Raw genomic sequence first — 24,682 nt, forward strand, 5'->3', positions numbered from 1 at the left:
GGTGGTACCTGCAAGGGACTCCGATGCTTAAGTTAGCAAGGGTATTAAGCAAGTTTTTAGTAGAATCAGAGTATGAGTTACACCTGGGTGCTCCAGTGTATTTATAATGGTGTGGAGTGGCCTTTCTAGAGATAAGATAGTTATCTTATCTTATCTTTTGAGTGAAGTCATCTTATCTTTTGGAGAGAACCGCCCTTATCTCTCTAGGCTTTGGGCTGCCTTTAGATTTGGGTCGTGTTCCTCTGTTTGGGCCTCCTTGAGCCTCTGTAGTGGTTTCACCGACCTCTTTTATGAAGAGGTCGGATAATCCTGGTTTGAACAGGTCGGTCGACTTGTTTTCAATTAGCTCGAGTCGCACAGCTCGACCCAGGATATGAACACTAGTCATTACTAATCGAGTGATGAACTCAATGATACGAAGATAATTTTAATTTTTTGTTTTATCAAAATTTTTAAAAATTATTTAGTTATTTATTAAATATTGTCTAATGTATTTTATTATATTGTAGAGTTATTCTGAGAAAGAAATAAATTACCAAAGCAATGATGAGAGCAATGTTCAGAGTGTAGATCACAGATATTTTAGTGACAATGGAACAAAAATTCTAAATTCCAAAATCTAAACCCTAAATCGTAAATTCTATACCCTAAACCCTAACTTCTAAAACATAAACCGTAAACTCAATTTGAATTACATCAACTAGTAAATTTGAATTACTTGAACTTAAAACCCAAACACTAGTTATTAAATTATAAATCATAAATCTTAATATCAAATTTCTAAATTTTAAACTCTAAACTCTAAAGTCTAATTCTGACCCATAAACAACGCATGTCAAGTAAATAATTTATGTTAAATAATATTATATATAATTCTAATAATTTCTATTAATCATTAAATATTATATTTTAGAATATTTAAAAATTTATTTAATCCTTTCAAAAAAATTAATTAAAATAATATTTAAACTTTTTATAATTGATTTAAAAAATATACTAATATTAAAACATAAATCATATATTTTTTATATAAAGTAAAATTTTATTAACGTATGATTATATAACTCACATTTTAAAATTTTACTATAAATCATATATTCCTTATCTTATAGTTTTATCGTACTAGAACATATCCTTTTTAGTAAACCTTTAAAACAATTTTTACACTAATAAAAATAAAATAGGAAACCCATAAATTATATGTAATTATGATAGGTCAAATTAAAAAACTTTTAAAATAAATCATATATTCCTTATCTTATAGTTTTATCGTACTAGAACATATCCGTTTTAGTAAACCTTTAAAACAATTTTTACACTAATAAAAATAAAATAGGAAACCATAAATTATATGTAATTATGATAGGTCAAATTCAAAAACTTTCAAAATAAATATAGAAAATTGAAAATTCTATACGGTAATGTGTAATGGAATAAAATCAATCAACTTACCTAAAACAAAAATGGAAATGGCCTTTTGAAAATATGCACTAAACTACACCATAAAATTAATAAAATTAGTTGATTGAATCTCACTAATACACATATTTTTTAAAATTATTTCATTCTTTTCATTTACTTTCATTTACAAGAATCCATGAATGCAGATGGAGTTAATGAAATTATGTCCAAACGAATTAAGATTGATGTCCAAATTGATCCTATTGAGATATCTTCCAGATTTTTTACATAATATTTTTTTGTAATAATATATTTTTTTAAACAAAATATTAAGTACTAATATAACTAATTATGTATCTTATGATTTTTTTTCTTTTTCATACAGTCATGATAATACAATATTATTTGAGTACAAAGAAAAATCAATCATAAAGGAAGAAGAAATCAAAGCACCATAAGTGAAGTTCATCACTTAATTTGCAGTATTTTGTTGTTATTTGGGGACTCATTTTAAAAAAATTTTCTGTTAAAATATAATAATTTAATTTTCTTTTTTATTTTTTATCCCTTAGTTTTGTATTGTGATATTAACTCTTATTGTTTTTGCCATTCATCGTATTCTAGTTTCCTCATAATTTTGGAATTTTTCTTTTCTTTTTATATGGACTTTTGATTCTATAAAATATGAGATACAATTTGTAAAAATTAATTAATTTAAAGTGACACCTATTTTAATAATAAAATTATTTTTGAAAGAAGAATAATAACCTATTTTAAAATAATTTCATGTCTTTAATAGATAAACAATAAAAAAATATGAAGAAATGGATACACAACTCAAGCAAATAGAAGAAACTGTTAATAATCTTCAAAAGATGTATTTCATTAATCAACCAAATTTTTTTATTGGATTACCTCAACTCATGATGCCTTTCTTCCACTTTATATCGCTAAATTTTTATAATCCTTTTCCAGGACTTACTCAAATATCACTTCCAGGTACACTCCCTTCGATTCACATGCATATGCCTCCATACCCTCCTCCTTTTGCATCGCATATTTCCAGCACACCACTAACCGATGTTATTATGGAAAAACTCAAGTCTCCTATAGATAAAAGTGCTAAAATAATAGTCAAGAAGACTAATGTTAGGCGTAAAAAAGAATTACCACGCAAAGGTTCATTTTCAGTTGAGAAAAAACTCTATTCTCCAAAGTCGTCACCAACTGAAATTCCAAAGTCTTTGTTAGGTAAGGGTTCTCTAATTGGATATTCCATCAACCATAACATTCCATCCAAATCAAATTTGTGCCGGAACGATTTTGGAATTAAAGCACCATTTGTAAGTTGTAATTTTTTGTTCTCTTTTTTAATCGAATCTTTTGAATATTTTAAATTTGTTTACATTCCAAAACTTTAGTATTATAAGTGGCTTCCGGTTGTATTTAAATCACCTGCTGAAATAGAATTAGATGAAATAGATATACAAGTGGCCACATATATATTTGGATTTGACAAAGATAAAATTAATAGGTAAATACGATATCAACCATATACATAATTTACATTTTTTTTAGTGTTTTATAACATTATATATAAGACTTTGAATAATTACATTTTTTATTGCAAAAAAAAAATCATAACAGACATGAAATTTTAGTAAGAGGTTCCAAATTTGATGCAAATAGGGACAGTTTTTTCAACTTGATTCTCAAGGGATGGATTGATGAAGATGTAAATATTTTTTTCTTAATTATCACTTTTTTTAAAAAAAATAAATATAATCATATTAATTTTCATGTTTTGTTGTCTAACAAAAATGAGCCAATTGAATTTGATCTTTTTGTATTTAGATACTATGTGTGTATGCTCATATGCTAACTAATGAGAAAAGGTCAGATTTGGGATGCTTAAGACAATGGTATATGTCTACTGTGTTTTCTGTAAGTAATTAATTATTAGTTACATGTGCGGCACCTGAATGCTGTTAGAGACATTGAGGGTGTGAAAGATGAGACAAAAAATTTGGATAACTCTGATTTAGATGTAAACAGTGACACTGAAATAGAAGAAAAGCAAATGTCTTGGGAGAACAATATGAAAGAAAGCAGGAAAGCGTGAAAACTAGCAGTTGAATCAGGAATAATCTAATTTGATGGAGAAGAAGATATCATGGCAATTTTACAAGAGTAAAATGAAGCACTAGCACTAAAGAAGAGACATGCAAAGCAAAAGGAGAAAATAAAGGGGTGCAGGCCAAAGAACCGAAATAAGTGTGTAAAAAGAATTTAAATAATTTTTAGTTTGTGGAATATTAGGGGGTTAAGGGTGTAGGCAGGTTGTCTATGGTGAAAAATTTTAAAATTAAATATAGATTGAATTTGATAGGTTTAATTGAGACTAAAAAAGAGGTGGTGATGAAGTTTGACATCATAAGGATCTAGGGGAATGATGGGACAGGTTGGAAATTTGTTGGTTCTGATGGAGTATCTGGAGGTTTGTTATTGATATGAGATGAAAATATTTTTAGGAGAGATAACTACTATAAAAGAGATAGGTGGTTATGTATTGAGGGAACTTTATTACAGAACAATTTTAAATGTGCATTTTGTTTTGTATATAGAGCTCATGTAAGATAAACTTGTTGTATTAAAAGAATTGAGCTATATTGCTGGTTAAGTGCCATTTTGCTACATGAGAGACTTCAGTGAGATTTTACAAGTGGAGGAAAGGAAAGGAGCTACTAGTTTGTTGGCATCTACTATAGAGTTTAGGAGTTGGGTACAAGATATGGAGTTAGTGGACTTATTGCTCAATGATTTCAAGTTTACATGGTTCAAAGGTCAATCTTGTAGCCATACTGACAGAGTTATGATTATTACAGAGTGATTGGAGGAGTTCTCAGAGACTCGATTGAAAGGAGGACCTAGGGGCTTGTCTGATCACTGTCCTATAGTAGTGGAACTGTGGAAGATACAAGGATGTGTGGAGGTCCAGGATCGTTTAGAAGTCTTGATTCATGGTTTACTCATGGTGGTTTCTTGCAAATGGTGAAAGAACAATGGAGGAGTTTAGAGGATGTTCAATTTACTGATAAGTTGAAGGCCTTGATGGTTTCGCTCAGTAGGTGGCATAAAGAGAAAGTTGGTAATATTGATAAGAAGATAAAGCAGTTTGAGGATGACATAAAAAAAGGTTGATGATAAAGTTATGGAGTACATGACGGAAAAATGGAAGTAAGAAGAAAGGCGTTAGTGAGATGTTGCAAGAGATGATATATCAGGAAGGAGATGCATTGGAAACAAATGTCGCAATCTCGACATGCAAAAGTGATGGACAAGAATACTAGATATTTCCATAGCATTGCTTCAGCCAGATGTAGAAATAATAGAATTTATGTACCGGTAATAAATGAAAGGGTGGTAAGAAATCAGGTAAGGATCAAGATTGCAATTAGAGATTTTTGCAAGAGTTTGTACCAACAGGAAGTCTCTCCTAGAATTGGTTTCCATGATGGACTGGTCAATCAGATCAATGAAGAAGAGTCTATATCTCTGAAGGTTTTGTCGTCAATTGAAGAAGCGAAGGAGGCAATATGGGATTGCGAGTCAACTAAGGCATTAGACAGTGATAGTTACAATATGAATTTCATTAGGACGTGTTAGGAAGAGATTAGGAGTGAGTTCCTTGCAACTGTGATAAGTTTCTTTGAGATAGCTAAGCTGCCAAAGAATTCAAACATTACCTGGGTAGCTTTGGCACCAAAATTTATTGGAGTAAAGGAGATTAAATACTTGTGGCCGATTAGTATGGTTGGCGGTATATATAAGGTGATATCTAAAGTGTTGTCTAGGAGGTTGAGAAGGGTAATGCCAAGATTAGTCGAAGAGACGTAGAGTGCTTTTGTGAAAAATAGGAAAATATATAATGGGACTTTGATAGCATGTGAAACTGTTCAGTGGCTAAAATTGAGATAGAAAGATTTTGCCATCATTAAGCTGGATTTCCAAAAAGCGTATAACAGAGTTAAGTGGAGCTTTGTTGATATTATTTTTGCTAAGATGGGTTTTGGTCAGAGATAGAGGGAGTGAATTAGGGAATGTGTAGTTACTGCATCAATGTCAGTACTGATAAATAGGTCACCAATGAAGTCCTTCAGGATGGAAAGGGGTTTAAGGCAAGGAGATCATTTGTCTCCGTTTCTCTTCATTCTTGTTATTGATGTTCTGCACAAGATAATAGGAGAGGTAATTCGGAATGGGCGCATTTCTCCATTATTGGTAGGGAGGGATAATATAAAGTTGTCTCATCTCCAATTTGTGGATGACATTATGTTATTCTGCCCCCTGAAGAGGAAACTGTGCGAAACTATAGGAGGTTCTTCGATGTTTTGAATTGATGTATGGGTTAAGTATCAACTCTGAGAAGTCTAGCATGATTCCGATTAATTGTAAGCCAGACTGGGAACATCGGATGTGTGGTGTTTTGAGGTGCAAGGCGACAGTACTATCTGTGAAGTACCTTGGTATCAATCTAGGGGTGAATTCGCGGCTTGTGAAAACATGAAAACCAGTGATTGATAAGGTTCAAAAGAAGTTTAGTCTATGGAAAACTAAAGTGTTAAATAAAGCTAGTAAATTGGTTCTTATAAAATTTGTTGTTTGTAACACTCTCACTATCAGAATGTTACGCTTCTGGTTACACCATTCTGGTAGCGAGAATATTACGATGACTTCAATATATTTAATAATAAGATATGAGTTTTTAACTCGAAAACGTATCGCTGTTTTATTCGAAAAACCGGAAATACTTTTAAATTTTTACCAATATGCAAATATATATCTAAAAAACTTCCTATTATACATGTAACTTATACATATTATATATATACAAATCATACAACTCATATCCCTCTTACAAAATTATAAAAATAAAGGCGAGGGGAATCTATAACATGTGTATACAAATAAAAATAGCATATATAAAAACTTAACAAAAACTCCGCAAGCTTCCTCGTCCGTTCTGAAAAGAGAAATCTGTAGGGGTGAGAACATCATCCTCGCTGGTTCTCAGCAGAGAATTTTTAAAAATTGTTATAAGAGGATACATGTAAACAGTAGAATAGATTTTGAAAACAGAGATCTTCATTCGTTTTATAAATCGTTTTTAAACCATATTGATTAATAGTACAATAAAAAAACCAACTTCATATCTGTTCTTATAAAAAGTTCCAATTTCGACAATTCATATAACATTCCAATACATACCAAAGGTCAATCAATCTAAAAAATCAATCACGGCCTCTGACCCAATATATAATTAAATCTCGGCCTCCGGCCCAACAAAACCCATCACTATTATCACCAATCCACCACCAAATATTCAAAACAGAAAATCAACCACAAGCATAAACAAATACAAGGCAAACACGTTTACAGCAAGTACCACATTTACTAGGTAAACAAAATTCATCAGGTAGGCAAATCAAAACACGTAAACACACCCAAACAAAGAAAAAAATACAACATGATGCATGCCTGTCCTACTGGCCGTGAGCTCACGTGTCGGTTACATTTTCAAAACTCGATACATCCGGTAGCTAACTCAGATATTGTCCTCTTGAAAACCGATAGGCGGTACACCACCACGATCTCCACAATTGTGAGCGGAACACCACCACAATCCTCGCAAGACTTTCAATTGGAAAACACACACCCATGGACGGTAAATAACCACGATCCCCACAAACACATTCACAACCCGTGGGAGGTATAGAACCACGATTCCCACGTCTATCATGGCACTGGACAAGCGGTACACCACCACAATTCTTGCCAGGTCAAAACTCACATTCAAACCTACAATATATTAAAATTTTGATCCTGAGCAAGTGGGACTAAGCCTCAACTCTTGCGTTCTACCCAGATAATTCAAATCTCAATTTCTTTTGTTGAGTTAAGAAATTAACTAAATCAATTAGTGATGACAAATATTATTTTTGGGCAAAATAAATAATTAAGTGTAAATTATTTATATTTACATATTAACTAATTGTTTATTGTTGCAGGCCAAATGTTAATAGCCCAAATGGAATAAAAAGCAATCAGCAAGAATATTGGGCTGAAAGCAAAATAAAGAGCCCAAGTAAAAGCAAAGAAAGAAGCCTAAGAAATTAAATCGGGCCAAGTATACCAATACTCGATCCAAGCCCGATCTGGTTTCAGAAATGCAAATCCCTCTCTTTTGCTTAACCAAAAGCAATGTTCATCTCTCTCTCTGACCAAGTCAAATCAGTTTCAGAAAAGTAAGAAAGAGAAAGAGAGAAAGAGCTTCTTCACCAAGATAGTCACCAAAGAAGCAAGAAAGAGAAACTAAGCTTGAAAGGCAGAAGTCATCTCAACAAATCCAAACCAAATCAAGCTTAGGTTATAGGTAAATCTTTTCCTCATACATGCAACTCGGTTTCATCTCTTCTTCCTAACTCTCTACTCTATTCGAAATGGGATACATGGGAAAGAGGATTTCTGTTCTTCCCTGGTGTGTATCTACGGTCTTAAACAAGACTTGGGGACCAAGTTGGTTTTTAAGGGTTCAAATCAAGTTGACCATTGGAAGATTTCTATGGTTGCTGTTTTATGGCTTTCGGTCAAGATGAGGAAGTCAGAAGGAGAGTTTCTATTCTGAGAATTATTGAGAAAAAGTGAATCTGTGGTTGGTGAAGCTCAAGGCTCAAGGTGTTGACCTTGGGAGAAGGTCCCAGCAACATGCAAGGAGAATAAAAGAAGACTTCTTGCTCATTCAGAACCAAGGAGAGAAAACTAGAGAGTGAGAACAGTGCTCTGTTAAGAAGTTCATCTACTTGGATAATGCTTTCTTTCAATGAAGCATTCGGCCAATACTGAAGAACTGCATCTGAGGTTTGCGAATCTGGTTTTGCACATAGTAAAGAGGCTGCTGATGAAGTCAATCTCCTTCATGTTTTACTGATTGTAATGTACTTTTCTAAGTTTATCTTTTTGTAGTTTCTTGTGAGAAAAGGCATTGTGAGAAAGCTCAAGTAAAAGCCATGAGTGGAAAAAGGCTGAGTGATACACTTGAGAGAAAAGCCTAGAGTTATTTTTCTGATTTCTTTAGGTTGGTTAAGTGTCTTGTATCTTGTACCTGTTTGGTATCCCTTTCTTAGTTGGGTTAGCACTAAGAGTGAATAGTTAGGAGTTAGCATATCCAATGTCAAGTTAGGTTAGAACTTGAGTGTAAAATTGGTGTATGTAATACTGTTAACTATACTGAAATTCTTTCATAATTGTGGAGGAGACTGGATGTAGGTTGCATAGCACAAGGCAACCGAACCAGGATACATGCTGGTGTTCGCTTTTCTCTTCTCTGCTGAGTTCTATTTTCTGATATTCATGAGACAAAAATAAATTGTCTCATAAATTTCCGCTGCTGAGTTCAAACAGAATCAGAATTGTAATTTTGTTTAAAAGGGTCATAACAGCAACTTAAAAAGGATGGCATAGATTCAACCCCCCTTCTCTATGCCTACTACAACCTTCAATTGGTATCAGGAGCTAAGGTCTCAAGAATCAAGCTTAACCGCTTGGAGTAAAGATCCAATGGCGAACAACTTGGGCACAACCACAGTTGCCTACACCCTCACTGAAGGCCAGTCAAACAACTGGCCACCTTTCTTCAACGGGAAGAACTACTCCTATTGGAAAGAAAGGATAAGGATTTTTATTTAATCTATTGACTACAACATATGGAAGATCGTTGTAAGCGGTCCAAAGATCCTAACAAAAACAAGAGCTGATGGAGTGGTGACTCCAAAAGAAGAAGCTGAATGGAATGAAGATGATCAGAAGAAGATAGAGCTGAATGCTAAAGCAATCAACCTTCTTCACTGTGCTATCAGCTTTGAAGAGTACCGGAAGGTGTCTAGATGCAAGACAGCCAAAGAAATCTGGGAAAAACTCCAGGTTACACACGAAGGCACTAAACAAGTCAAAGAAACAAGGATTGATATGCTGAGAAAAGAGTACGAGATGTTTAGCATGAAGGATGGAGAAAGCATTGATGAAGCATTTGAGAGATTCTCAATCATAATCAACAACCTTGATGCTATGGGTACAAACTATGCAGAACAAACCTTGGTGAGAAAACTCCTTAGAAGCCTCACAAAAGAGTGGGAAAACACTGCCACTGTCCTAACCGAGAGTAACAACATAAGTCCCATAACCTATGATGAGCTGAGAGGAAAACTCCTTGCCTATGAAGCCACACACACAAACACAGACTCAAAGAAAAAGGGAATAGCCCTCAAGTCACAAATAGAATCAAAAGAGAGTGAGTCTAGTGATGGTATTTCAGATGACGAGCTTTTGTTTTTTGCTAGGAGATTTAGAAGGATGATGAAGAGCAAGGGCAAATACAAGGGTTCAAGTTCAAAGGAGCACAAAATAGACTTAAGCAAGGTGACGTGTCATCATTGCAAGAAGGCTGAACACTTCAAGTCAAACTATCCAAAGCTCAAAAAGGAGGACAAAGGAAAGAAGGAAAGGAAGAGAGTACTCATGGCAGCTTGGGAGGATCTCGAGAATGACTCAAATGAAGAAGAAGAATCTGAAGGAGATAACAAAGACTGCTTCATGGCTGGAAACAACAATCTTGATGAGGTAAATTATTATGATTTGACCATTGAGGACTTGCATGCTATTATTGATGATCTTACCTTAAACACCTCAAAACTGCTTGACAAATACAATGAATGCAGATCTGAAAGAGATGTGTTAAGAGCTGAAAATGAATTTTTAAAAGAAAAAGTGAAGGAAACTGAATGTGCTTTGGACATCATTGAAGAAAACATATTTCTAAAATCTGAACTTCAAAAATTAAAAGGAAAGCACATTGTGGATCCTTCACATGAGTTAATTGCTGAAAATAAAAGATTAAATGATATGATTAAAAGGCTGAACGGTGACTTAGCAAAATTTGCTCAAGGTTCTAGTAACTTGGACAAATTACTTGCAAGTCAAAGACCATTGTTTGAAAAATCTGGTTTAAGCTACATAGCCAAGGAAGATGCAGTTTCTAATATTTCCTCTATAAAATTTGTGGCTTCTTCATCAAATACCAAAACCATACCAAACAAATCTGGTATTGAAAATACTCCAACACTAGAAGAAAAATTTGATGAAGTATACACAAGTGAAACTGAGCCTTCACCAAGAACTGAACCGAGTTCAAACCGGCCAGGTTTGGGTTACATTTCGAAAAATGAGGTTGTTTTCAAGAAACCACCATTTTACAACAAAACCTCATATTCGAAAGATAAAAATTTTCAAAGAAATTCTGGTGAAAATGCTTTTGTAAAGAGGAATAACTTTAATAAAAATTAGTTTGTCAAAAGAAATGCATTTCCTCCTAAAACCAGAAAATTTCAACACTTTAATCATTTCAAGCAATATAACTCACCTCAAGTTCAGCGACACATGTCAGAAAGTCATTGTGTCAATTGCAAGAAATTTGGTCACTCATATGTACAATGTTTCATTGAAAAAAGAGTTGTTGGAAACAAAGTTTACAATATTGTTTGTGATTTCAATGCACTTGGGCAACCAAGATGGATTAACTTCAAAGGATCCAAATTAATTTGGATACCTAAAACTACTTGAAACTCATCATGTAGATTTGCCTAGCATCCAAGAACAAAAAGGACATGTGGTACATGGATAGTGGATGTTCAAGGCACATGACTGGAAGGTCAACCTACTTCATCAAACTAAATAAGTATGATGGAGGTTTTGTGACCTTTGGAGATGATGGTAAAGGTAAAATCATTGCTATTGGAAAAGTAGGTAATGAGCAATCTACTTTCATTGATGATGTACTTTTGGTATGTGGTTTAAAGCACAATCTTTTGAGTATAAGTCAGCTGTGTGATTTAGGATATTTAGTTGTTTTCAAAAGGCTTGAATGCTGTGTTGTTAATGAAAAGACAAATGAAGTGATGTTTGTTGCCAAGCGTTTCAATAATATGTATGGACTTACTCTTGATGAACTAAAGGATCAAAATGTAGTTTGTCTTCACTCTAAAGAATCTGAAAAGTGGTTATGGCACAAGAGATTGGGCCATGCAAGTATGTTTCAAATAAACAAACTTGTAAAAAAAGAATTAGTAAGAGGTCTCCCTTTGATAAAGTTTGACAAAGACATCACTTGTGATGCTTGCCAAATGGGAAAACAAACAAAAAGTTCTTTTAAACCAAAGAAAGACATATCTACTAAAAGACTACTTGAGTTGCTACACATTGATTTATTTGGTCCAACAAGAACTCAAAGCCTAGGTGGTAAACATTATGGTTTAGTAATTGTGGATGACTATACTAGGTTTGGTTGGGTTTTATTTCTTACACACAAAAATGAAGCTTTTTCAGCCTTTGAACCTTTTTGCAAGAAATTTCAAAATGAAAAAGATTTAAAAATTTCTTCTATAAGAAGTGATCATGGAACTGAATTTGAAAATAATTTGTTTGAATCCTTTTGTGAGAAATTTAGAATATCTCATAACTTCTCTTGTCCAAGAACACCACAATAAAATGGTGTTGTGGAAAGAAGAAATAGAAGCATACAAGAGATGACAAGAGCTATGCTTTGTGAGAGTAATGTTCCAAAATTCCTTTGGGCTGAAGCGGTTAACACAGCTTGCCACATTTTAAATAGAACAATCATAAGAAAATTTTTGAAGAAAACCCCTTATGAACTTTGGAAAGGCTACCCACCAAACTTAGATTACTTGCATATCTTTGGATGCAAATGTTTTGTTTTAAATAACAAAGAAAATTTGGGAAAATTTGATCCAAAGGCCTATGAGTGTTTGTTTGTAGGATATTCCACAACTAGTAAAGCATATAGGGTTTATCATCAAGATGCTAGAATTATTGAAGAGTCCATACATGTTACATTTTGTGATACTAACTTGGTGCAAAGCATTTTGGAAGATTGTGATGCAGGAAATCAAGCTCAAAAGGAGGATGAATCTGCTCAAAATCATGAAAAAGAATATTTTGGACAAGCTGAATCAGAAACTGCAAATGCTGAAAATTCAAGAGACAATTCCATTTTGTCTCATGAATCTGAAGGATATCCTGCAGCAAGCAGCGCCCAGAATCCCTTGGTGATTGAATCTGCCTCCAAGTCCACCAGACCTCGTGAGTGGAGATTCTTGAAGAATTATCCTGAGGAATTTGTCATTGGGGACGTCTCTCATGGAATGCAAACAAGGTCTTCCACTAGAAAGGCAAATGAAGGATCCAACATTGCCCTTCTATCACAGATAGAGCCTTAAAACGTTAAGGAAGCACTTAGTGACCCATCTTGGGTTAAAGCTATGGAGGATGAGCTTCTTGAGTTTGAAAAGAACCAAGTATGGACTTTGGTTCCAAGGCCAAGTGGAAAGAAAGTGACCAGCACCAAGTGGATATTTCGGAACAAGTTGGGAGAAGATGGTAGCATTGCAAGAAACAAGGCAAGGCTAGTGGCTCAAGGATATGACCAAGAAGAAGGAATAGACTTTGATGAATCATTCGCCCCTGTTGCCCGAATGGAAGCCATAAGACTTCTCTTAGCTTATGCTGCATTTTGTGGTTTTAAATTATATCAAATGGATGTGAAATGTGCATTTTTGAATGGCGTGATAGATAGAGAAGTGTATGTGGAGCAGCCTCCTAGTTTTGAAAATAAAGTACATTCTAATCATGTTTTCAAATTGTCTAAAGCTCTCTATGGTTTAAGACAAGCTCCTAGAGCTTAGTATGAGAGACTTAGCTCTTTTCTTTTGAAAAATGGTTTTCTAAGAGGCACCACTGACACAACTCTATTCATCAAAAACTCTAATGATTTTTTTATTCTAGTCCAAATATATGTTGATGACATTATTTTTGGATCAGCAAATGAATCCCTTTGTTCTGAATTTGGAAAACTCATGACAAGTGAATTTGACATGAGTATGATGGGTGAACTTAATTTCTTCCTTGGGCTGCAAATTAAACAAACTGAAAAAGGTATTTTCATTCATCAAGAAAAATATGCCAAGGAATTAGTTAAGAAATTTGGTATGGAAAATGCCAAACCCATGGGAACACCCGTGCATCCTAGTTCTAAGTTAGATAAGGGAGAAACTGAGAAAGATGTTGATGAGACTAGGTATAGAGGAATGATTGGTTCTCTTATGTACTTAACTTCCTCTAGACCCGTTATTGTGCAAAGTGTTGGATTGTGTTCTAGGTTCCAATCCAAACCTAAAGAGTCACATCTTTCTGCAGTTAAAAGGATCATTAGATATGTTCATGGCACATCTAATTTTGGTCTTTGGTATCCTAAGATTGATGATTTTTCTGCAGTTGGTTATTGTGATGCAGATTTTGCTGGTGATAGAGTTGATAGAAGGAGCACTTCTGGTTTATGTTGCTTCCTTGGAAAGTCCTTAAATGTTTGGTCAAGTAAGAAGCAACCAACAGTGGCCTTATCCACTGCAGAGGCTGAGTATATAGCTGCTTCTTCTTGTTGTTCTCAGCTTTTATGGTTAAAAACACAGCTTGCTGATTACAAATTAAAGGCTGAAAATATTCCCTTAATGTGTGATGATATGAGTGCCATTAATATTTCTAAAAATCCAGTTTTGCACTCAAGGACTAAGCATATTGAAGTGAAATTTCACTCAATAAGAGAACATGTCCAAAAGGGGGATATTAGTATTCAATTTGTTAAATCTGAGGAGCAATTAGCAGATATTTTTACAAAATCATTAGCTGAGGATAGATTCTGTATGCTTAGGACTTGTCTAGGAATTTTGAGTTATGATTCTTTATTTGAAAATTGCTGATGTATTTGCTGGAGATTTTTGTCTCATAAACAGGTATGAGACAATTCTGGCAGGTGATGAACGTCTCCATCAAGCCAGCGTGTTCTGGGCTTGTTTCAAATGAAAGATAATCTGGGCCAACCTCAAAATCAGATCTAGAGTGGTCCAATGTGTTTCTTTAAATCCAACTATCTCTGGGCCCATATATGAATGTTATATTTTTTTTTGGTTGATGGGCTGTGTATTTTTTTTAAAATTAACTTTTCATTCAATGTTTATAATCCAAAAAGATTTTTCAGTTTAATTTTTTTTTTTTTGGTTTTTCAAAATTTAAAATTCATTTCCTGTTTTATTTTCAAATCAAATCAAATCTTTATTTTATGAGGTCAGGTCTTTTCATGTCATTTCAAAAGGTGATGCAGTTGCATGGTTTTGGAAAACCACTTTTGGGTACGGTTACCAACACTCCCTCTCTTCCCTCCATAACTTCTCCTCATACCCTTCGGTTTCTTCCCTCTCACTCCACTGTCTCTCTTCCATCAAAAGCCTCAATCTAACCAAAATGGGGAAGAAAGTCATTGCTAAAAGAGCACCGCGTGAGAAAATCCATAAACTTCCAGGATATCATAGACCATCAACTCGTTCTCAAGACACCACCTTTACTCCTTCACCCTCTCTTCATCGCACTATTCCCATGGCGCGAACCAAGACCACTCCAAGGTATCCTGCTCCTGCCAAACCGACGCCACCACCTAAGGCAACGCCATCCAAACCAAGTTCCTCAAAACCTAGTTCATCCAAGGGTAAGCGTCCTGCTGTTGAAGAACCTGTTCCTGAGACAACAAAACCTAAGTCAAGGTCTGTTCCTGTGCGTTCACAAAGAGGTAACCCTCATCATCCTCTCAAATCTGTTAGAGAACCATACATTGATCTTTTTGCTCACAAATCACACTTCATGACATCTCACTCAGATTATAACCCCCCATCGTTTCAAATCTGCCATGAACCATGATTTTTATGAGGGAGTTATTCAATGTCGTACTCTATGTCCCTCTTTTCTTGCTGATTTACCAGATTTGAAAAAGAAAGGTTTTCCTTTTGTTGAAAATTTGGAATTTTTAGACTGGAATCACCTTTTCAAAATAAAAAAACTTGTATATCCTCAGTTAGTCAAAGAATTTTATGCAAACATGACTTCTCATAAAAAGTGCTGCAGCTGCTCTCTTTTTGTCTCATGAACTGTGTTTTATCTTGTTACTGTTTGCTCTACTTTTGATACTTGGATGACTGTAATAACCTAGGATTTTGATGCACTTATGGTAGTTTAGTTAGCTATTTGGACTATGTACTAACCTTTCTTACAGGGCTTCTAGTATTATTTTTGTTGATCCGCCCTTGATGACAAAAGGGGGAGTAATAGTTTATGATTTTTCTGATTAGAACTGAACTGAACTTTACTACTTTATTTTGCAAATTCCTTTTGCTGCTGTCATGATAGGAAATACTGGGCTGAATATGTGTTGCTAGTTATATAGAATCCCTTAGTCAAGTTACATCTTGAATAGCTCCTTTTTAAGCTTAATGTAAACAGGAACAAAAAGGAAAGAGCATAGATTTAGGGGGAGCTACTGTTGAAAAAGAAAGGGGGAGCAACACATTAGCAAGCAACATCATTCAAAGGGAGTTTCTAAATCTTACTCAAACTCAATCTCCTTTGATTATTGATTAAATCATGTTTGTCATCAAGGGGGAGATTGTTGAGTTAAGAAATTAACTAAATCAATTAGTGATGACAAACATTATTTTTGGGCAAAATAAATAATTAAGTGTTGATTATTTATATCTACATATTAACTAATTGTTTATTGTTGCAGGCCAAATGTTAATAGCCCAAATGGAATAAAAAGCAATCAGCAAGAATATTGGGCTGAAAGCAAAATAAAGAGCCCAAGCAAAAGCAAAGAAAGAAGCCTAAGAAATTAAATCGGGCCAAGCATACCAATACCCGATCCAAGCCCGATCTGGTTTCAGAAATACAAATCCCTCTCTTTTGCTTAATCAAAAGCAACGTTCATCTCTCTCTCTAACCAAGTCAAAGCAGTTTCAGAAAAGTAAGAAAGAGAAAGAGAGAAAGAGCTTCTTCACCAAGATAGTCACCAAAGAAGCAAGAAAGAGAAACTAAGCTTGAAAGGCAAAAGTCATCTCAACAAATCCAAACCAAATCAAGCTTAGGTTATAGGTAAATCTTTTCCTCATACATGCAACTCGGTCTCATCTCTTCTTCCCAACTCTCTGCTCTATCCGAAATGGGATACATGGAAAAGAGGATTTCTGTTCTTCCCTGGTGTGTATCTACGGTCTTAAACAAGACTTGGGGACCAAGTTGGTTTTCAAGGGTTCAGATCAAGTTGACCATTGGAAGATTTCTATGGTTGCTATTTTATGGCTTTCGGCCAAGATGAGGAATTCAGAAGGAGAGTTTCTATTCTGAGAATTATTGAGAAAAAGTGAATCTGTGGTTGGTAAAGCTCAAGGCTCAAGGTGTTGACCTTGGGAGAAGGTCCCAGCAACATGCAAGGAGAATAAAAGAAGACTTCTTGCTCATTCAGAACCAAGGAGAGAAAACCATAGAGTGAGAACAGTGCTTTGTTAAGAAGTTCATCTACTTGGATAATGCTTTCTTTCAAAGAAGCATTCGGCTAATACTGAAGAACTGCATCTGAGGTTTGCGAATCTGGTTTTGCATATAGCAAAGAGGCTGCTGATGAAGTCAATCTCCTTCATGTTTTACTGATTGTAATGTACTTTTCTAAGTTTATCTTTCTGTAATTTCTTGTGAGAAAAGGCATTGTGAGAAAGCTCAAGTAAAAGCCATGAGTGGAAAAAGGCTGAGTGATACACTTGAGAGAAAAGCCTAGAGTTATTTTTCTGATTTCTTTAGGTTGGTTAAGTGTCTTGTATCTTGTACCTGTTTGGTATCCCTTTCTTAGTTGGGTTAGCATTAAGAGTGAATAGTTACGAGTTAGCATATCCAATGTCAAGTTAGGTTAGAACTTGAATGTGAAATTGGTGTATGTAATACTGTTAACTATAGTGAAATTCTTCCATAATTATGGAGGATACTGGATGTAGGTTGCATAGCACAAGGCAACCGAACCAGGATACATGCTGGTGTTCGCTTTTCTCTTCTCTGCTGAGTTCTGTTTTCTGATATTCATGAGACAAAAATAAATTGTCTCATAAATTTCCGCTACTGAGTTCAAACAGAACCAGAATTGTAATTTTGTTTAAAAGGGTCATAACAACAACTTAAAAAGGAAGGCATAGATTCAACCCCCCTTCTCTAAGCCTACCACAACCTTCATCTTTTTCCTTTAAAACCAAAATCACCTCTTTGTAAGATTCTCCAAAACCTTCCAAACAATATTACTTAAAACCAATTCTTCTTTCAAAAGACAAAAAAATCATTTATTAGTTAAACTCCTCAACAATGTCTCTAGACTTTAGGAGAGCGTCACCAATCTCATTTTCTTAAATTCATTAAAAATTCTTAAAATCATAGCTTCTCAATTTGAATTGATCAAAAATAAAATTTAACCAAAGCCAAATCATTCAAATCAAAACCAAAATATTTAAACCAAAAGTTACAAACCAATTTCAAAAGCAAAACATTTAAACTGAAACCAATTTCAATTTCATTCTTAAATTTAAAATATTCCCAAAGACTCGGTGATCGTCCCGTTTTGTTAAATCAAAACTCAGATTCTTCGACTTTCCAAAACGTCGCAAAACGGAATTATTCAATCAAAAACCAATTACTTTTAAAATTCACTAAAATTCCTCCAAATGTAATTTCTTAATCAAACTCAAAACATAAGTCTTTTCTCAATAATTTAAATTCAAACCTAATTCATTCTTTTCTTAAATAAATCAAAATCAAATAAACTATTCTTCCATCCAAATTAACCAAAATAAAACTTTTCAAAATTCTCATAAAATTTTGGCATCACCTCCCCTAAAACTTAAACTTTTCCACCCTTCTCGAGTTCCATCCAAACCATTTCTCAAACTCTTTTTAAATCGTTTCCAAATCTTAATTCATTACCACAAAAATCAAACTAATTTCAATAAATTACAATCTAAACCAACTTCAACATAATCAATTAAAAATTATAATTTCTAGCCACCACAATAATCAATAATTCAATCAACAAAAAATTAGAGTCATCTAAATAATTCAATTCAATCCATAATACTTACAAAAATCATAAAATACATTTTCGCATTAATATCGACTTATAACAATTCTTGATAGTAAATTGAGTTTAAGAAATCACCCCTACCTCAATCGTGACTTAACCACAAGACAAAATTCCTTTAAACCCTTAATTCTCAATAGCGACGTCAACTCAGTCCATCTTTGCAACGGCAACAGTTCATCAAACATAGCATGCAAGAATCAAGACTCAACCCTGAGATATTAACATTGCGTAAAACTCAATAACTTATAACATAACAACAACGGTAAGGGTTCTGGGATAAGAGCGACTTACTGAACTCAGAGAAGAACCAAAGAACGGAGCAGCTTCCTTCTTTCCATCGCCTTTTCCTTCTCTTGCGACGGCATGCACGAACGCCGACTTCCCCAAAGGCAAGCACGAACGACGGTGACGCAACTGGAGGTGTGAACAGCGGCAACGACAACTGGGCATAACCCACTCTCTCTCTCTCTCTCTCTCTCTCTCTCTCTCTCTCTCTCTCTCTCTCTCTCTCTCTCTCTCTCTCTCTCTCTCTCTCTCTCTCTCTCATCATGTCGTTCTCTTCTCTCAACAGCAGTGTCAACGGCAGCTTGGCGGCGATGGAACGGGATGGACAGTGACAGCACGATACCGAGCTTGATGGTGGCGCCATGGACAGGCCCTCCTCCTCGGGTCACCCTTCTTTCCGTTCTTTCTCACTCTTTCCTTTTCTCTCTTCCCTTTCTTTCTTTCTTTCTTTCTTCATTGGGTGAGGGTTTTAGGGGGTTGAGCGGCGGCTATGGGGGTTTGTGAAGGTGGAGTGTGTGCTAGTGTTAGTGTTAGTGTTAAGTTAGGGTAAAATTAGGGTTAGGGTAGTTTAATAATTTTAATAAAATTAGGAATAATAGAATAATTGAAAATCAAATTTAATTAAACAATAACTATATATAAAAATATCATTTATTCATCAACTTGTAATTTATTTTTCAAATAATATTCTAATTTAATAATTAGAGATAATCAAATTAATTTTTTTAATTATAAAATAAAATTAAAAATCTAATTATTCAAATTAAAGCATATAAAATTCTCATTATTTTTAAAACACTCTTTAAATTAATAACAAGAAAGTACTCAATTAATATAAAAATTTATGAAAATATATTCTCGAATGAATAAATAAATCATAAATAATTTATTATTTGATTTTTCAAAATTCTGGGGTCTAATATTATTAATAGCTTGCCAATTTATTATATTAACTTGTATAAGATAACGAAGGCGGTTGCGAAAAAATTAAGTACTTTACAGAAAAGATTTCTTTGGGGTAAGGAAGATGGTAAACCTGGAATTGTTCAAGTTAAATGGAAAGCTAAGTTAGGAGGTTTGGGGTGGGTGATGTAGTTGTTCGAAATATGGCGCTTTTGTTTAAATGGTGGTGGAGATTTTTTAAAGAATATTTCCTGCTTTGGAAAAAAGTAGTGTGCTCGTGTAATAACCTGGATTCAAATCAAATGCTATGCACTCAGACGCTCCCTAGTGGAAGTGGTCTTTAGAAGGACATTTGTCAAATGCAGATAAAGGAGGAACATGTGAAAGAGAAGATGATTAATGGTCTGTATATAGAGTTAGGAGATGGAAGGATGATTAGATTTTAGGAAGATAGTTGGTTACATTGTAGTGTTCTAAAGTCTTTCTTTTTAAGACCTTTTTCGGTTTCAAACAAAAAATGGTCCACTATACAAGAATGTGAGTTTTGGGACGAGTTAGAGTGGGTATGAAACTTCCAATAAAAATAAGATCTCTATCAATGGAAATTAGAGTTACTCAACCAACTACATAGTGTTTTACAAGAGACCAAATTGACAAGAAGAGAAAATACAGTTATATAAAAATTTGATAAAAGTGAATTGTTTACTACTAACTCATTTATGCAGGTATTGCAAAAAAAAAAGTCTATCGAAGGATATATCAAGCCATAGCTTCACTAAAACTATTTAGAAGGGACTGATTTCACTTCGAGTTGAAGTTTTTATTTAGTTTGTATTAATTGGTAGAGTTAATACTAAAGATATATTGAGTATATTTGGTGTAATTGAATCTAATAACAATTTATATGTGTTGTGTAGTAAGAATATAGACAATATATATCATTTATTTGTTGTTTGTGAATTTTTGTAATAGGTGTAGTGTGTTTGGCCTTGTAATAGTGGTCATTGATGAACTATCCAAGTAAGATAAAGAAATATTTTAAAAATTGGATAAGGATAATAATAAAAAAAGATATAAAAAAAGTAGTTGATAAGTTTTTTCGTTATTTTTTGAAATCTTTGGTATTTAGAATAAGACATACAAAATTGCTAATATTATTCAATTTTCATTTACAAGTTTTTTATTGTGGAGTTGTACTGATTCTTTTAGTTGGCTATTCTTTTTCAATTAGTACTTTTTATGAATATTGACACCTTAGAAACAAATTTATTTAAACAATCCGAATGGATGACTTTTTCCCTTTCTTTTCTGAGTATTTTCATTGATGACTTGTTCCTTAAACTTTTGTCCAACTTGTAATTGACTGACCTGATAAATTTTAAAGATAAATGAGCTATTTTAAATTAGTCCAGCATTTACAGCACTTTAATTATTAGTGAGTTTACCTTAGTCCGTACATAATTTTTTTTATATATTTTTTACTTTGTATTATTATTATTATTATTATTATTTTGATTTGCCACTAATTATTATATGCTTTAATTAAATCAGAAAAATAATAACCCTATTCTCACATGATTCATTGCTTAAAAACTAAAATTTTGATTTTTTTTTCTTTTCGACCCGAAATTTTTGATATTTAAAAAGGGTGTTATGCTACGAGCAAATGGAATTTATAGCCCATGTAAATATTTTTTGCCAAAAAATATGCAATTTAAATGGGCTAACGAATTGGTGTAGATTTAAATGGCCTAAATTGTGATTTAAGCTAAGCAAACTCCAATCCAAAAAAAAAAATTTAAGCAAAATTGCCTCACAGATCGCCAACGGTATACGCAGTTATGTAGTCAAGTTGATGAGCTTGAAAGGCAGCACGCAATTATCGCCAGGGCACATGTTCGTTTGAGTCAATCCTCACAAAATGAAATAAAAAATAAATAAATGAAAGAGTAATGGTTCAAAAATGATAAGCAATTCTTTTATAGCTATCCGTCTCGTAAACTATTAGGGTTAGTTAGGTTAGATAGTTTAGTGATTTAGTCTTTTTCCTCCTCATACGTCTTAACTCTCACGTACTCAAATTTTATAAAACAGGAATACTTCGCTGAATTGTCTTTGCATATTTTTAAATACGACTGTTTGTCGATATTTATTTCACATGCGTGTTTATGGTATCTAATTTTGTTTTAATAAAAAATAAAAATTTATTTTTTAAATATATTTAAATATATTTAAATATTATTATATGTTAGTGTATCAAATTTTATTTTTAATATATATTTTTAAAATAAATTTAAAAATAATGTATATTATTATTTATTAAAAAAATAATTTATATTTTAATATTAATCAAATATCAAAATATCATTATAATTTATCTAAAAAATATTTTATATTTTATATATATGTATGTCTTCGTATCTTATAAAATTTTAAAATTCGTGTGTCGACATATTTCGTATCGTGTTGTGTCTCATATCCATGTTAGTATTGTCTGCGCATCATAGCTCAAGCCCATTGTAAATTATTCAAAAATATTACGGAACTAATAAATATTATTATTTTAAGTTAATATTTTATTAATAATAATTTACAATTATATTTATAATGATTTACATATATAAAATATATAATTTATACTTATATTTATTAAAATTTACACACATAAATTAAAATATTTTATATATATTTATCAAAATTTACACACATAAATTAATAAAATTTAGTTATTAAAAATAATTTAATATTTAAATTGAGTCACTATTAGTAAAAATTGTTAAAATTTACTTGGCCCGAAGATTTTCTGTTAATTATTGGTAAAACTAAATATCTTTTAAACATTTGTTAAATTTATTCTGTGATGTTAATGGGTTGATTAATGATGAATTCATCTAATAAACTTTAGACTTAGGAAAAAAGAATTCACCATCTATTAAATGAGATTAATGACTACTTAAGGAAAGTGCCCTTTCATACATGATTACATGAATAAATATGAGTAGATTAAACTTGTAAATTACATAAGACTACTTTATTGTTGTAGATCTTGCAAGTAAGTCATAGCGTAGGTTAGGGAAAGAATGGGACCTTTATAGCGTGGTGTGTGTAGTAGTTTGCTGGCAGTACATTGAAATAACAGGTTGGATGAGGTCGTGGCTTACGACATTATTTATTTATTTACGTAGTTAATGAGACAGACATGCCCCTCCCCTCTTCTTTCCTCCTGCAACGTCCTAAGTCCTAACATTCCTAAGATTATCTTCACTGACGAAGATGCTAGAGGAATCATCCCGGGCCAAGATGGCCCAGTTGTTATTACCATGGTATTGGTAAATACCAACTTGCATTAGACCTTCATAGATCAAGGAAGTTTGGTGAACATCCTTTTCAAGCGGCTTTCGAGAAGCTCGGTCTTGAGTCCAAGGATGTAAAAGCCTATCCGAACACCTTATTCGAGTTAACACATCCAATCCAACTGCTGGGGAATATCAACCTCTACATCACCTTCAGAAAAGGACTGACGAGCACAATTTTGAAGGTGAATTATGTGTTTGTAAACACACCAACAACATACAATGTGTTGACAAGCTGGAGCACTCTAAATCGACTTTTCGATGTGGTTTCGACCCCAATCTATGCATGACATTTTTAACCAAGAATGGGCTGGCCACAATGAAAAGAGATCAAGTGTTAGGAAGAAGATGCTACAACGAAAGCTTGAACCTTAGGGGATAGAAAGCCGGGGGATAGATTTTCGTCCTTGAGCTTGGAAAACCCAAGGAGAAAGAACAACTCCAACTACAATCCGAGGGAAAGCTCGAAGAAGTTCAAATCGGAGATCATCTAGGCAAGACCACCAGTATCGGGACAAAATTACAGGAATACTGTAAAAAAGAGCTCGTTCAGTTGCTATGGGACAATGCTATTCTCTTTGCATGGAAAGCTTTTGGCATGCTAGGTATCAAACCCGAACTCATGACTCAGTTGACAGTATTTCTAGGATCTAGACTGATCCAATAAAGAAGAACAAAGCTAAATAAAGAACGAGCCAAGGTCATGAAAAAATAAGTACAAGCCTTACTAGAAGTAAGGTTCATCAGGGATGTCAAATACTTACTATGGTTGACAAACATTATTCTAGTAAAAAAGAAAAAAACGGCAAATGGAAGATATGCATAGACTACACGAAGAATATAAGCAAATCCAGAAAAGTACTTGGCGATCATCAATATGAAAAGTCTGACTTCCTTCAAGGAAGTTCAATAGCTAAACGGAAGACTCGTCATACTATCTAAGTGCCTCGCAAGATCAGCACTAAAATCACTATCCCTCTTCTCCATCTTAAGAAACAAGTCTGATTTACATGGATAGAAGAATGTGAAAAGGCCTTCCAACAATTGAAGAAATACCTAGCATAACCTTTGATCCTCTCGAAGCCTAAGGAAAGAGAAGAACTCATTCTCTACTTAGTTGTGGCAGAGAAGGCAGTAGCCTCATCCCTAATTAGGGAAGATGTAAAAGAGCAACATCCCGTGTACATTAAGAGCAAAGTGCTCTAGGAATCCAAGCTCAACTATTAGAAGATAGAGAAGTTTGCATACGCCTGAGTTCTATCCTCCAAGAGACTACGACTTTATTTCCAACCTCACACGATACAAGTTTGTAACAACCAACCAACGAAGAGCATCATGCAAAAAACTAACATCACAGAAAGAATGCTACAATGAACCATAAAGCTGCCTGAGTTTGATCTAAGGTACGAATATGCAGGTGAGCTTAATAAGGATAACCTAACCACTTGACACATTTATGTTGACAAGTCTTCAAATAAGGTTGGAAGTAAAGCGATAGAGGAACAAGGCTAGGGTTGTCCCTCAAATTCAATTCCAAAGCTTCCAACATTCATAATGACTCGCAAGTTATTACCTCATAGATCAATGACAGATATCAGGCTAAATATCTTTGCAT

This window comes from Arachis hypogaea, chromosome 2, assembly GCF_003086295.3.
Source record: "Arachis hypogaea cultivar Tifrunner chromosome 2, arahy.Tifrunner.gnm2.J5K5, whole genome shotgun sequence".
Taxonomy (NCBI): domain Eukaryota; kingdom Viridiplantae; phylum Streptophyta; class Magnoliopsida; order Fabales; family Fabaceae; genus Arachis; species Arachis hypogaea.